At 41.1% G+C, this 15,739-nt stretch overlaps 1 protein-coding gene across 1 annotated transcript in view; it reads left to right on the top strand.

Annotated features, from left to right (window-relative positions):
* LOC137321575 (CUB and sushi domain-containing protein 1-like) overlaps positions 1–15,739 on the top strand; it is a 2,214,006-nt gene that overhangs the window by 252,551 nt on the left and 1,945,716 nt on the right. The window lies entirely within an intron of this gene.

Below are 15,739 nucleotides of genomic sequence, written 5' to 3'. Positions count from 1 at the left end.
TGGAAGTGAACAGAATTTCAGCTTTGAATATAGAATAACATTTGTTGCGCGTTTAATTACAAAAAGCATCAAATCACTGAGTACACAGCTAGAGTTAATACTAAAGGGTGAGTTCCGTCCCCAATGACATTAATACAATCCCCAATGTGAAGGGCAAAAATGCATTACTCAACCCCCTGCTATGTTTTATTCCTTGATAAGCTGTCTACACAGAAATACGGCTTTTCTCTGCTCCAACAGCCAAGTTAAAATCAGTGCCACAGTAAAGTGAGACATGAAGTACGAGAAGGCAGAAGGCAACTAGTCACTCACGGATAATTTTGGGAAGAGGAGCAGGAAGGATCATTTTTCTTTCTGAGAAGAATGTCCTTGTCATGTTGTGACAGGTAATGGTTCATTGCCCTTGTTATTTAAAAGGGTTCAAATCTGCTTGTGACTTAACTTGGTCGTGTATACAATCCCTGCTAAATCACCTGAAGAGTTTTTAACGTTTTTTGAAGCAGATCCTACATTAAAAAAATAAACTTTGTTTAGTGGGGCCTACCTTGTTGAGCGAGCCACTTACATAAGTGACAGCTGAGGTAAAACACTTCCTATCAGCCCTTCCTTTCAGTGATATCGGATGCAATGTTCAGACTTGTGTACCGATAGAGACCGCATACACATCACAACAATACTTTATAAGCAATCAGATATTATAAATCAATAGATGCCATTGTTTTGGAATCAACAACAAAAGGTGTACAATAACTGCCAATCAATGTGGTCAAATGAGCAGTCCGTCCACCTCAAAAGCTGACAACAAATACAAAGGACTCTGCAAGTGACAAAGCAAATGCGAATTGACCCTACAGTATCAGCTCTGGCTACACTTTCCTTCATGGGCTATTACTTGGAGCTGAGTAAGAACAACACCTTGTAATGTCACAATGCTGTACTTAATAGCATCTGAGCACTGAAATCCTTGTCACCACTGTACGTGCTGCGGAGTGGGTGGTAAAACTTTGCTTGGAGCACTACTGAAGGAACGATTTCTCGCTGGTCGCTAGGTATCAGCAACTTTGAAAACAAGGGGCGAAAAATTCCTATGTTTGTTATATTTGGCTAAACTACCGTAGTGAAAGCATTCTTTAAAAAATACAGGCTTTCTCAATTTGCAAACAGAAATTAGAGATCTTCCCACCGACACAGAGTAGCCAGAGGAAATCTTTTGATTCCTACAGGTGATGAATTTTGTACCAGTTGAGAATATTCAACTCGCTACAATTAGTAGAAAATAAAATGGGGGCACAGGAGGATTTGTAAGATTTTAAATGTAAAAAAAAGGGGGGGAAAGAGGTACTTAAAAGGTTGGCAGTACTCAAAGTAGAAAAGTCACCCGGTCCAGATGGGATGCATCCTAGATTACTGAAGGAAGTAAGGGTGGAAATTGTGGAGGCTCTGGCCACAATCTTCCAATCCTCCTTAGATATGGGGCTGATGCCAGTGGACTGGAGGATTGCAAATGTTTCACCCCTGTTCAAAAAAGGGGAAAGGGATAAACCCGACAAATACAGGCCAGTCAGCCTAACGTCAGTGGTGGGGAAACTTTAAGAGACAATGATCCGGGACAAAATTAATTTGCAATTGGAAAAGTGTGGGCTAATAAATGAAAGTCAGCATGGATTTGTTAAAGGAAAATCGTGTTTGCCTAACTCGATTGAGTTCTTTGATGAAGTAAATGAGCTGGTTGATGAGGGTAGTGCAGTTGATGTTGTGTATATGGACTTTCAAAAGGCATTTGATAAAGTACCACATAATAGACTTGTTAGCAAAATTAAAGCCCGTGGGATTAAAGGGGCAGTAGCTGTATGGATACAAAATTGGCTAAGGGACAGAAAGCAGAGAGTAGTGGTGAACTGTTGTTTGTCAGGCTGTAGGGAATTAGACAGTATACTGAATCTTTAGTTTTCATTACAAGAAATGGCAGCAAATAAGATAAGGCTCATCGATAGGATTTATTTAATTTATAATGTTTTAATGTAAAGGAGCTTCAATTTATTCCTTATTTTACATAATCCTAGAGTTACAAATGGAAACAATTTTTTCATAATAATTGGATCATGCATGTTACATGTGAAATATAAAAATTACTGGCAACTTCTAAATAGTGCACTTAATTCTGGATTGGATATTATTAGCAATTTATGTGCACAATTTATTTTTGATTTTATAAATGACTATCTTACCAACATAAAACAATGTGAAAGGTTTTGTATCTGATGCCTGATGTGTCTTATCTATTCTTGTGAAATTGAGCTGTCAGTGTCAGTTTGACTCAATGGGAGCAATCATGCTTCTGAGTTAGAATGTATGGTGTTCACACCAGGACTTGAGCACTTAACCTAAACTGACACTTCACTGCAGTGCTGAGTTGAGTGCTGCATCGTAGGAGGTACTGCCTTTTAGACAAAATATTTAATCAAGGCCCCTTTTGCCTATTCAGGTTGATGTAAAAGATCCCTTGGCACTATTTGAAGAGGTTCCCTGACTAACATTTATCCTTCAATCAACACCACCACCAAAAAAAAAAGGTTAACTGGTTATTTATCACGTTGCTGCTTGTGGAACCTTGCTGTGTGCAAATTGGCTTCTATGTTTGCCTACATTAAATGAAGTAGGGAGGGAGGAGACTCGTGTGGAGCATAAACGGCAGCATAGACCAGTTGGGCCGAATGGCCTGTTTCTATGTTGTAGTTTCGATGTAACAGTAGAATCTGTTTTAGGCAAAAGTAATTCATTTAGTTATCTGAGAACTTGAAAAACGCGATATCAATGTAATTTCTTTCTGTATTTAAATCACTGAACACAGAGCCAGAACCAGTTGGAAAGATTTTACTGTTACATCGAGCTACATCGAAACTACTACATAGAAACAGGCCATTCGGCCCAACTGGTCTATGCTGCCATTTATGCTGCACACGACTTCATTTAATCCTATCCGCATACCCTTCTATTCCTTTCTCCCTCGTGTGCTTATCCAGCTTCCCCTTAAATACGTCTATGCTATTTGTGTCACTGCTCCTCATGGTGACACGTTCCACATTCTAAACATCCTTTGGGTAAAGAAGTTTCTCCTGAATTCCCTATTGGATTTAATAGCGATTATTTTATATTTATGACCTCTGGTTTTGGACTCGTCCACAAGTGGAAGCATTTTCTCTACCTCTACCCTATCAAGCCCTTTCATCATCTTAAAGACCTCTATGAGGTCACCCCTCAGCTCTCTCTTTTCTAGAGAAAAGAGCCGCAGCCTGTTCAGCCTTTCCTGTTAAGTATATCCTCTCAGTTCTGGTATCATCCATGTGAATCTTTTTTGCACCTTCTCCAATGCCTCCATATCCTTTCTATAATATGGAGACCAGAACTGTTCACAGTACTCCAAGTGTGGTCTAACCAAGGTTCTTTCCAGGTTTAACATAACTTCTCTGCTTTTCAATTTTATCCCTCTAGAAATGAACCCCAGTGCTTGGTTTGCCTTTTTTACGGCCTTATTAACCTGTGTCACTACTTTTAGTGATTTGTGTATCTGTACCCCATGATCCCTCTGCTCCTCTATCCCATTTAGACTTATTATCCAAGCAGTATGTGGCCTCCTTATTCTTCCTACCAAAATGCACACTTCTCTATATTGAAATTTATTTGCCAATTACACACCCGTTCTGCAAGTTTATTAATGTCGTCTTGCATTTTGATGCATTCTTCCTTGGCATTAACTATAACCTCCAATTTGGTGTTGTCCACAAATTTTGAAATTGTGCTTCTGATTCCCGAATCCAAATCGTTAATGTAAATTATGAACAACAGTGGTCCCAGCACCGATCCCTGTGGAACACCACCTCCCACCTTTTGCCAGATTGGGCAGCTACCTTTAACCCCTATTCTCTGTTTTTGTTTTGCAGTCAACTTGCTATCCATCCTGCTACCTGTTCCCTGACTCCACATGCCCTGACCTTAGTCATGAGTCTACAATGTGGTACCTTATCAATGGCCTTTTAAAAATCCAATTATATTACATTTACTACATTACCCTTGTCTACTCTTTCTGTTACTTCTTCAAAGAATGTTTATATTTACTTATAATAAACTACTTTTGAGAAAAAAATGACAATAAAGTCATCGGAACATAAGCAACATGACGAGGCCATTCAAACCCTTGAGCCTGTTCCGTCATTCAATTAGATCATGGCTGATCTGTACCTCAACTCCATTTACCCATCTTTTCTCCATATCCCTTGATACCCTGACCTAACACAAATCTGTCAATGTCAGTCTTGAAAGCTCCAATTGTCCCAGCATCCCCAGCTTTTTGGGGGAGAGAGTTCCTGATTTCTACTATCTTTTGTGTGAAAAAATGTTTCCTGATTTTTCTCCTAAATGGCCTCGGTCCGATTCTAAGATTATGTCCACGTTCTTGATTCCCCCATCAGAGGAAATAGTTTCCCTGCATCTACCCTATCGAATCCTTCCAATATTTTAAACACCTCAGTCTTCTGTACTCGAAAACCAACCGTAGAGCAGAGAAAGGAGCACTTTACCAGAACTAAACAAACTGAAAATTTAGTAATTTTGTATGCAAGTTCTTTTTGGATAATTTGTGAGAAAAATTATTTTACTCATGTGTCACCAATTAAATGTTGTTGCCTTCTTCTCTCCCGAACTTCACCAACAAAGGCACGTTGGAATGAGGGCTCCAATAGTAAGGTTATCCCACTCAAAACTAGGCGTTGCATTCTGGTGAGGTCTTCAGGTTAAAAATTATTTGAAACACACATATTAAAGTATGCAGCTCATTTATATTAAAAATACATATAAATTAAAATAAATTACAATAGATTGTACTGATCAAGTCAGCAATATATCTTAATTCGAAAGACATAATTACATATAATTATATACCTAATTACTACATCGTGCACTCAGTACATCATTACTATCTTTGCAGCTTGTGTCATCTCGGTATCTGAAATTCTAACGAGCATGCCATATACACTGTGTTTGGATCTTAATCACAAGAAATAGTTTAAATTATATTTTAAATCAGAATTTTATATTGGTTTTATGCTAACGTAACAGCAGGTGGTAAGGTGGTGAATAAGTTACCAAAATGGCACTTGTGGGAGCATACTCTGATGGAATTAAATTCGTGGTATGGTACACATAGGTACGTAGTCACAGTTAAGAACATTAGAACATAAGAAATAGGAGCAGGAGAAGGCCAAACGGCCCCTCGTGCCTGCTCCGCCATTCAATAAGATCATGGCTGATCTTCGACCTCAACTCCACTTTCCCGCCCGATCCCTGTCTCCCTTGATTCACCTAGAGCCCAAAAATCTGTCAATCTCAGCCTTGAATGTACTCAACGATTGAGTATCCACAGCCAAAGAATTCCAAAGATTCACCACCCTCTGAATGAAAAAAATTCTCCTCATCTCAGTTCTAAATGACCGACCCCTTATCCTGAGACTATGCCCCCTAGTTCTAGACTCTCCAGCCAGGGAAGCAGCCTGTCAGCATCTACCCTGTCAAGCCCTCTCAGAATCTTATATGTTTCAATGAGATCGCCTCTCATTCTTCTAAACTCCAGAGAGTATAGACCCATTCTATTCTGTCTCTCCTCATAAGACAACCCTCTCATCTCAGGAATCAATCTAGTGTACCTTCATGGCACCGCTTCTAAGGCAAGTATATCCTTCCTTAGGTAAGGAAACTAAAACTGTACACAGAACTCCAGGTGTAGTCTCACCAAAGCTCTGTACAATTGTAGCAAGACTTCCTTACTGTTGTACTTCAACCCACTTACAATAAAGGCCAACATACCATTTGCCTTTCAAATTGCTTCTTGTACCTGCATGTTAACTTTCTGTGTTTTGTGTACAAGGACAACCAAGCCCCCTGAACACCAACATTTAATAGTTTCTCACCATTTAAAAATATTCTGTTTTTCTACTCTTCCTACCAAAATGAATAACCTCACATTTCCCCACATTATACTCCATCTGCCACCTTCTTGCCCATTCACTTAATCTGTCTATATCCCTTTGCAGACACTTTGTTTCCTCCTCACAGCTTAGTTTCCCACCTAGCTTTGTATTGTCAGCAAACTTGGATACATTACACTCGGTCCCTTCATCTAAGTCATTAATATACATTGTAAATAGCTGAGGCACAATCACTGATCCTTGTGGTGCCCCACTATTTACAGCCTGCCAATCTAAAACTGACCCCTTAATTCCTACTCTGTTTTCTGTCCGATAACCAATCCTCTATCTGTGCTAATATATTACCCCCAACCCCATGAACCCTTATCTTGTGTAACAATCTTTTGTGTGGCACCTTATGGATAGCCTTTTGAAAATCCAAACCTTGTTCCCCTTTATATACCTTGCTAGTTACATCCTCAAAAAACTTCAATAGATTTGTCAAACATGATTTCCCTTTCATAAAACCATGTTGACTCTGCCTAATCATATTATGATTTTCTAAGTGCCCCATTATCACGTCCTTAATAACGGATTCCAGCATTTTCCCTACTACTGATGTCAGGTTAACTGGCCTGTCGTTTCCTGTTTTCTCTCTCTCTCTTTTCTTGAATAGTGGGGTTACATTTGCTACCTTCCAATCCACTGAAATCTAGGGAACTTTGGACTTAAGGATTGCTGTGTTTGTTGGCCATAGTCACTGGTGATGTGAGGTGGGGTAGCTGGGCGGGGGTGCACTGAGGCTTCAGTAGTGCCACTGGGTTGGTTTACTATTCTTATGGTGCCTGCAACAGGTGGTGGAGCTCTCTCATCTCCCCTCTTGTGTCATTCCCTCTGTGAGGTTGTGTTCTATGCTGTGGAGTTGATGAGTCGACCTTGCTCTGTACACCTCCAAGGATCCAGGTACCTCTCCAAGGCAATTACAGATGACAACCACTCGTGTTTTATGTGAACAAACACCTTATATGAGTAATTTGGACATGATGTGGTAAGTGTAACATGCTTGGAAGGAACAGATGATTTTGAACTCATGGTTCCCAAAGCTCTCCACCACTTGGGTTTTTCACAAGTCATGTCTGGGTTTATTGTAGACTAATTGACAGAGATTGATTGCTATGATCAGTCAATATCTCTATTATCATTGTATCATGTTACTACCAGAATGGTACAAGACAAACTGGATAGACCTTGGTCGTTTCTTGTCTAGCAATTCTTACGTTCCTATCAGTCTTTCTAACGTGTTATTCATGTCTTTGGGTTTGGCCCCAAAAATCCGCAGGGATTCGAACTCTCCGTGCTGTTCCCAGGTCACCCTATAATGCTCCTCCTCTGGCTCTGTTGATAACTCCATGAGGCAGGATTTGCTTCATATCCTCTGAGCCTGAGTTAACTGAATCAAACATGGAAAATGTCAGAAAGGTCCGTAAACACTTCCAATTATAACTTATTATGGTAACAGAGTAAGGCCCTGGAACAGAGCAAATCCTTGGTGGTTATATTTTGGTTCCCCTGCTGAAAGTGTTGATGGACAATGATGGTTGGATTACTGGGTTCTTAGAGGGCCTGACGCAATGTATCTAAGATGCATGAAAAGGTTACGCACTGTGTCTGCTACGAAAGATAGAATACCAAGGAGACTTGCAGATTACTGATATAATACTGTGAGGTTGTTAACTCCATGGACGGAATGCCATGACACTGAAGGAGAAACACTTCAGCAGTTACCTCCTGTTGCTTGGATACTATTATTTCTCGGGAGCAATTACTCTAATCTGATCTAAAAAAGGCTACCCTGCCCTTTTCCAACATGTAAGCTGCCTCAGTCAAAAACCACACAGCACCAACTCCCGATATATTCATGTGTAGTGTCACGAATAGGGTCGGGACCTCGAGAACCTCTGTCTCAAGTATCTCCCCACTGACCACTATCTCTGGCGAACCAGACTGTTGTTCACTAGCCAGGGAGAGGGGATTCATGCCTTCGGCTCAAGTACGGTTAACCACATCAATAATTAGATTTGTTTAAAGAATTGATTACTTATTTAGCTTCAAATTTCCTCATATACACGAATCACACTTAAGGGTCTTAGTTCAGCATAGAAAGGCACATGATAGAACAGTCTACTTTACGGCATCAATTGCCACATTTTCCAGTTTACCCACAACCACACGATCAACTCGGGGTCACCTGACGCAGTGAAGAAGCTTCATCGGTTCAGACTGCCTCAGATGTGGGATTTATATCCAGACTGCCTCAGAAACGATGATCCGGGACAAAATTAATTGTCACTTGGACAAGTGTGGATTCATTAAAGAAAGCCAGCACGGATTTGTTAAAGGTTGTTCTCCTTAGAGCAGAGAAGGTTGAGAGGAGATTCAAAGTCTTGAAGGGTCTAGACAGAGTAGATGGAGAGAAACTGTTCCCATTGGCAGAAGGGTCAAGAACCAGAGGACATAGATTTAAGGTGATTGGCAAAAGAACCAGAGGCAACATGAGAAAAACCTTTTTCATGCAGTGAGTGGCTATGATCTTGAATGCCCTGCTTGAGGGAGTGGTGGAGGCAGATTCAATTGTGGCTTTCAAAAGGGAATTGAAGGGGAAAAAATGTATGGCTACAGGGAAAGGGCGGGAGAGTGGGACTAGCTGGATTGGTCTTGCAGAGAGCCGGAATGGACTCGATGGGCTGAATGGCCTCCTTCCATTCTGTAACCATTCTATGATTCTATGAGAGGTTTATATCCCATTTTCCTTTGCAGCTAGGTCTTATCATATCCCACAATGTAATTTCCTTATTAAATTTGCTCAATTCCCCAATCATAATTTTCAGCTTTGCTTACTCTAGTCTAGCCTGATATTTTCATTCCACTGTTATCCAGAAATCACACTTCAGTGTGATTAATCCATTATCAGTTTTTACAATCTGACCATGCAGAGTCAGAGAAGATACTGATATTTGTATGTTTTTGTCAATTTCCATAGCACATGAGTGATTGTGGTCAAACATTTTTGCCTGCTTCAATAGAAAGGAGCCTTTTCTAAATCTATCACTGTGGCTTTGGTCAGCTTCAAGAGGAAGTGTGCAGAGGCCACTTTTTAGATACATCATGAATAGGTCAATGAACCCATTCATCACTCGCTCAGAACCACTCACAAAAGAACAAAAGAAATACAACATAGAAAGCTTCGCCTGGAGTTCACTGAAAGGCTCATTTGGTAAAGTCACTGTTTAACTCAACTGTACAGGAAGATCCCAGAATCCATTACGTAACAGTAGTGCCCCCACATGTAGTCACAGCACATTGATACTGCCGTCTCCGCCATAACTTGCTCTTTCTTTGCGCTGAAGTGAAATATCATATCATCTCATAGATGCAAACTGTCGCCGTTTTACAGAGACAGCATGTTGTTTGCATGTCTGTATTTATGCCCAGAAGTCGGCGGGAGCTCTAACTTGTAACTATGCTGAGATTGCTCCCAATGCGCCTCCTCTGGCCTCGGCCGACATGAGTGACTCCTGCATCAACGAGAGCGGTGACGGTTTCTGGGACTGGAGCTACCCTTTCTCTGCAAACAGGATTTAAACCGGGAAGGTTTTCTACGTAAAGTCCTTCAGCCATATGCCACCGAGCAAGAGCTGCTTCTCGACGCGGTCAACCCCTGTCAATTCTCACTGTAAGATATTCGCCATGGCAGTCTTTCATTTTGCTCACGTTACCATCCACCTGATAGTCTGCCGGTTGGATGAGAACGACAGGAAGAACCCTGCCTACCCCAGCATCTCTCTGCACAAGTCTTTCTTCAATTATAAGAGAAGGCAAGAACAGTACCACCCAATTCAAGGCATGCACTATAGCAATGAGTTCATCTGTTACACAGAGGGAAATCTATTAAATTCAGTTTCAAAATAAGTGCCGCGGTCTTACCCTTACCCATTGGCCTGCAAGCAGTGAGCGACTCATGATGCTGTATGGTTCCACAGGCGTGAGCAGTCTTCTGGTTCTTTGTCCTTACTACCATTCTCCGTGTGCGAGCCTGAACGCTGAGACTCATCAAGCAGGCGCAGTCCTCTTTTCATCCAGCATCCAAATGCACACTTTCCAGCATGGAGTATTGGAAGAAGATCAAAATCAGGAAGTTTGCCTGATTCCCTCCCCCCCGCCCCCCCAACCCCGGCCCTGAGGCATTGAAGCCAACTTGTAGTACCTGTACTGCCACTTCAGCTGAGATTGGGCTCTTCAGAACAGACCGTGGATTGAACCTGTGAGTTTTCTGGTCTGTTTGGCGCAGTGCCACAGCGCCACATATGCCAACCATCAGCATTCCACACTGATGGTCAGCATTTTGGTCCCCAGCCAGTGTTTTGGGGCCCAGTCAGCACTGGCTGACATAATGCAACACAGCTGGGCATTTCTCGCTCCCCAGTCCTGCTCCTGTCGAGCCTGCTGACTAATGCATCTGTTCAGTTCCCTGTCCCTTCTTTGCACTGCTCTTCGCGCTGATAGCTACGATTGTGGCCTCTGTGTGTTATAGGCGGGAGCTCTCACAAAACCAGAAGTTCCCGCCTTCAGTATACAGGGGTCACAATCTCAGCCATTCGCACTGGGAACAATGAGGAGAAGAGAGGGTGACCTGTTCTGGTGTATTAGCCACTATATTGGTAGAAGTGGGCGAGGGATGAAATGGACGGCATTGAGGGGGGATGGAGGTGAATGGATGGCAGTGACAGGGGAAGGGGGTTTGAATCACAGGAACTTGAAAATGCTGGAAAATACATTAAAAATTGTAGGCCCTCAGATCCCCTTGGAAATTTTACATCATGAGAGGTCACTTTCCCCTTTGTAAATTCACTCCTGCAAAAGTTGTGCTTGTGCGTACTTCAGTTTTTCCTTATAATAATACAACTGATGGAATATTGAGTCGAGCTGCAGCTTAAGTCATGACAAGTTCAGGTACCACTGCACTCCCATTGTAACAGCTGTTTTTTTGCATATCATACAGGAGGCTATTAGCTTTCAACTGCCACGGAAAAACAAACTGAATTGCGGAAATGTGATCCCAAAATATTAATAAAATTCCTGAAAGTAATAAAAACAAATTTAACTTACTTAGTCACCTTAAATCAGTAAACTTGGTCATGGGTCTTTATTCAAGGCTTCCTTGCAGCCCACAATGGCTGGATTTGGGGGCAGGACCACAAGGTATACAGCAACATGGCAGTCTGACTGTAGCCTCTTCAGCATTGATCAGAAGGAGAATCTGCGGACCTTGTTCGGCAGGTTAAAAGGTATTTAAGCCACCTAGCCTTAATCAGGCAACATTGGATGAAGTGACTCCAAGAAGATAATCATATGACATCATGTGATTAAATAGTCTGGTCTCATACATTCAGAATACACTTCCTGGCATTTTTTTCACTCAGATTTCTATAAGAATGTTAGATATGTAGTAGAATGGCAGTTGAGATGTAATGTTAAAGCTGTACCTTTCTCTCAAACTACCATATACAATTCTTCCCTTTAAAGTTTTCTATTCAATGTGTTGCTTGAGAAACAGTTGTTAGCTAATAGTTGCATCAAATGATTCTTCTCCCATCCTCCTTTGCTCCACTGACCGCCCCCCTGTTGTTTCTATACTAGAGAGAAGAAAATGTAATTATTAATTAAATGTATTCATTAGCATTGCTGGAGGAAAACCTCTGTATTCACCTCACCAGGCCTAAACATCCCTTTGCAATGCCAAAGGCACCATTCAGATTGTAGTGCTAAGCTGCAGAATCATTGCCAGCTGCCTGATTTAGGTGAAAATCAGTGAGCGTAAGTGAAATATACTGCGTTTAGGTGAGAGAACAGCTCAGTAATTAAAGTGGGCTATAAAAAGCAAAGCTATGTAATAAGTGCACACACCTCTTGATGAACCTTGTGTCACAGTAGAGCCAAAAGTTGAGAATGTTTTTTCTGTTTCTTAATGAAGTACTGAAGTGAAGTTCAAAGGTTACAACTGGAATAAAGAAACCCATTACATTAAAAAGAGTGTGAGATGAAAATAATAGCCTAATTAGGAATGGACCAATTACATGATTAGTTAAACACTTCTGTTGATCTCCGTCATAGTTATGTTTTTAGAATCACTCCAATAGTTCTGTTGTGCTCTACGTTGCATTGCCATTGTTTTAGATTTGATGTACAAATCAGTGTGCTGATCTTATTTAAAGTTGGGAAGTGTGCAATTTGCATTCATTTTTGGTTGCTACTTTTTGAAGTCTAACAGTATGACTTTACACTTTTAATGTAAAAAAGAAAAAAAATCATTTTGTATTGTGAGCTTGGTCTTTTTTCCTTTTTCTGTTCTTCTGTCCATTCTTTGCTTGTGTCTTCACTCTGTCCCACATTGTGGTATGGCACATAATGAAAAGTGCTAACCAATATTAGAGTCCAAACTGACAATAGTAGAGCGAGCAAACATCTCACCATTACTGTCGGCCTGAAAAATACAGACTGTGTCGTGTTTTTTAATTAAATCAATAAAATATGTTAAATTCCTACATTACAACAGTGACTATTCTTCAAAAAGTATTTAATTAGCTGAGAAGCGCTTTGGGATGTCCTGAGGTCATGAAAGGCGCTGTATAAATGCAAGTTCTTCTTTGTTAAAAGGGTTTTCGAACCTTAACTATTCACGCACTCCTGGGACTCCCCTGCAAGCACTGACAAACTCCTAAGGACTCCCTGCAAGTTATTGACAAACTCCTGGGTAGCTTCTAAAAAAATGCCATCTACCTTAAGGATAACAGTGCTGTCATTTTCTATTGCTCTGTACCAAAAGCAATTATGGTCTCGTCACTCAGCAAATAAAGGTAAGATATAGAGCATATAACAGAACACCAATCTCGCCCCAGATGGACAGAAAGTTAATGACCTAGTTGACCTACTGAAATCCTCTCATGGATGCACTCAGATGTGCAGACCCTAATTAGAAACCCGGTGAGATGTTTAAACACATTTTCTAGTAATCTTCCAAAAACTGCATAACCTTTGTATGGTTCTTTATTAGTTTATTTTGCAACGTTTAGCTTTTTAAATTAATTTGAAAAAGTATGGCATATACAGCTGATTTAAAAAAAAATAGAACTTGTGTACGTCCACAGAACCTATACTCTGTTACGGAAAGGACAGCAATTGTCACAATAGATAATGATCTACCCGCTTATTTAGTGGCAGTGTGAATGCTGTTAACTGACACACAAAATTCCCACAGGATGGTTCTTGCCAAACAAGCCGCTCTCTTGAATTGTTTATATCTGCAATTAGAGAATCAACAGAATCCAGGTCACCGAGCACGTAGCTGAAGAGTCGAAGACCCTCAGCTGAGGACAGGCAATTATTCTGTACCCACAGCCACTAACTGTGCTGCAGAGAAAGTACATTTCGGCTGGCAGTTCTCTTCAGTCTTTCCTCCCGACAGAAAAAGTCAGACGTTCCCAAGATAGATATCACTCAGGACAAATAATTGTAGGTATCTTGGATTTTATTTTTGTTTCATTTGCTCAAACTGGTTCTGAGGTGCATTCCCCATGTACTTGCGCACAACAGAATTAATACAAAGCAATAATGTAATATTTTTGGCACTCCGGGACAGGGTTGGAACCCAATTGAGATGATTCTATCAACAACTTGCATTTATATAACGCCTCTAACGTAGTAAAACATCCCAAGCTGCCACAAGCTAAAGTATTGCCATTGAACGTTTTACGTTGAGCGTGATAAGGATGAGAATTCACTTTTTGAGATATTTTCTACCTTTGGCTTTATCTTGGATCTCACCGCAGACCCAAGAAGTGGTGTTGAGTAGAAGCTTGGGCCTCTGCCAGAGCCACTGTGAAACTAATTGCTATGACTTGTGTAACAGTGGCTTAGATTTATTCCCCTTTATATTGTCCCTCACTCTCTCGAGGGAAGATCCAGGCCTCCACTCGTCGTTTCTTCGTTGAGCTCTGCGTACAGAGGAATGTGAATGGGAACATACACCAGCCAACCCGAATGCACTGTGACCCTAAGTCACACCAGCTGATCCCAGTCAGTGTTTATTCCTTTTAATTCAGATCTCTTTTTGTTTGGAGAATGGTAAACAATGTCAGTGTTATGGAGATTTTTCTGGGTCAGCACCCAGATGCATTGGACCGGACAGGAGCAGTTAATATCAAAAAACCGGCCAGATTGAAGTGCACACCAATAAAGGAACCCACACAATATTTCTTCCACTTAAATGAACGCAGCAGAATCGGGCAGGTTTTTTTATCAGGTGTGCGCCCAACCCATTTGATTTTCCAATACTCACTGTGACCGGGTGATTCAGTGCAGCCGGGTGCAGGCCCAGAAAGATCTTTCCTGACCTCAATCACTGTTCCCACAAAGATCATGGGGGTAAACAAATTCCTTTAATGCACACCAGCCGCAGTCTTCTGCCCACTAAAATAAATGGGCAGAAAACTGTGGGCTGGCGAGTACAGAAGAAGAATTTTTACTTCTGCATCTTCCGTGCAAGAGACATTTATGGACTGTGACCCACCACTTCATGCAGTTGATGCCTTTGAAATGTGTTCACATGTTTGATAATTGATTTTATTTGTTTTCTGAATGGGTGCGGGGCTGGCAAGGTCACATTTATTGCCCATCCCCATGTGCCTTGTGAAGATGGTGGTGGGCCTTGACCCTCTAGTTGTTGTGCTGATGGTGCTCCCGCAACGGTGTTAGGTACGGAATTCCAGGATTTTGTAACAGTTACCGATGAAGGAATGGCGATCTATGCCCATGTCAGGATGATGTATGACGTAACAGAAAGGTAGTGCCAACAATGACTCAATTTGCAGTACAGCGGTGCAGTAGAATTCCCACCGCATTCTCAACGGCTCTGTCGACCCATAAGGCAAAAGATATCAAATGCTAGAACTACTTCATACAGGCTAAAACTATGAAATACATTTATTTACTAATTAGGTCGTTTATAGAAGCTAAAATAGTAGGCAAAATCGATAAGGCACGACAAACATATATGAAGGATCTAGAAGCATTCCACATCATGTCAATTTCCCCTTTTCTGGCCAAGAAAAGCTTGGTTTTGCTTTTCTTACAGTTTCTTGAAATAGACGAGTCTCTTAAGCAGAAACAGATGAAGTCGTTGCTTGACTCCTGGTGAACAGAATGTAGCGTTGAGGTGTATCCTTCAGGTTGAGGTGTCACCAGTGGAATATGTGAGCCTCAAATGCTCATGGAGTTCTACGTACCCAAATTATATCAGCCACGATATCAGAAATCTAGCAGGCAGACCTGGGACATCTATACATTAGATTTCCATTGATGTAAAAATAAAAATTGCTGCAACTTTGATGAGCTAACAGAACAGTAAGAATTGTTAAGGAGTTTGGATGATGATTTCACACATCACACCAGTCGTAAGCCACATTTCTGGGAAGTGGCTGGCTACTGAAGTTATTAATGTTGCAAACACAGTGTACCCATCAAAGAGAGTCTTTATCTTACCTAATTCTTCTTCCAAGAATTTTGTGACTGTAAGTCAGACAAATCATTTCTAAGAAGCAATTCAGAGTTCCTCAAATCAAACGGAAAGCACCTGTGTATCATAGTTATTCCAGCTTTTCGGAGATTCAGGGGCTGATTTTCCTTTCCTTTACGTCCATCAAATGCTCAGTTCCCAGGTACAA

The sequence above is a fragment of the Heptranchias perlo genome, chromosome 5, assembly GCF_035084215.1.
Source record: "Heptranchias perlo isolate sHepPer1 chromosome 5, sHepPer1.hap1, whole genome shotgun sequence".
Taxonomy (NCBI): Eukaryota; Metazoa; Chordata; class Chondrichthyes; order Hexanchiformes; family Hexanchidae; genus Heptranchias; species Heptranchias perlo.
This window is presented reverse-complemented; position numbering and strand designations above follow the sequence as displayed.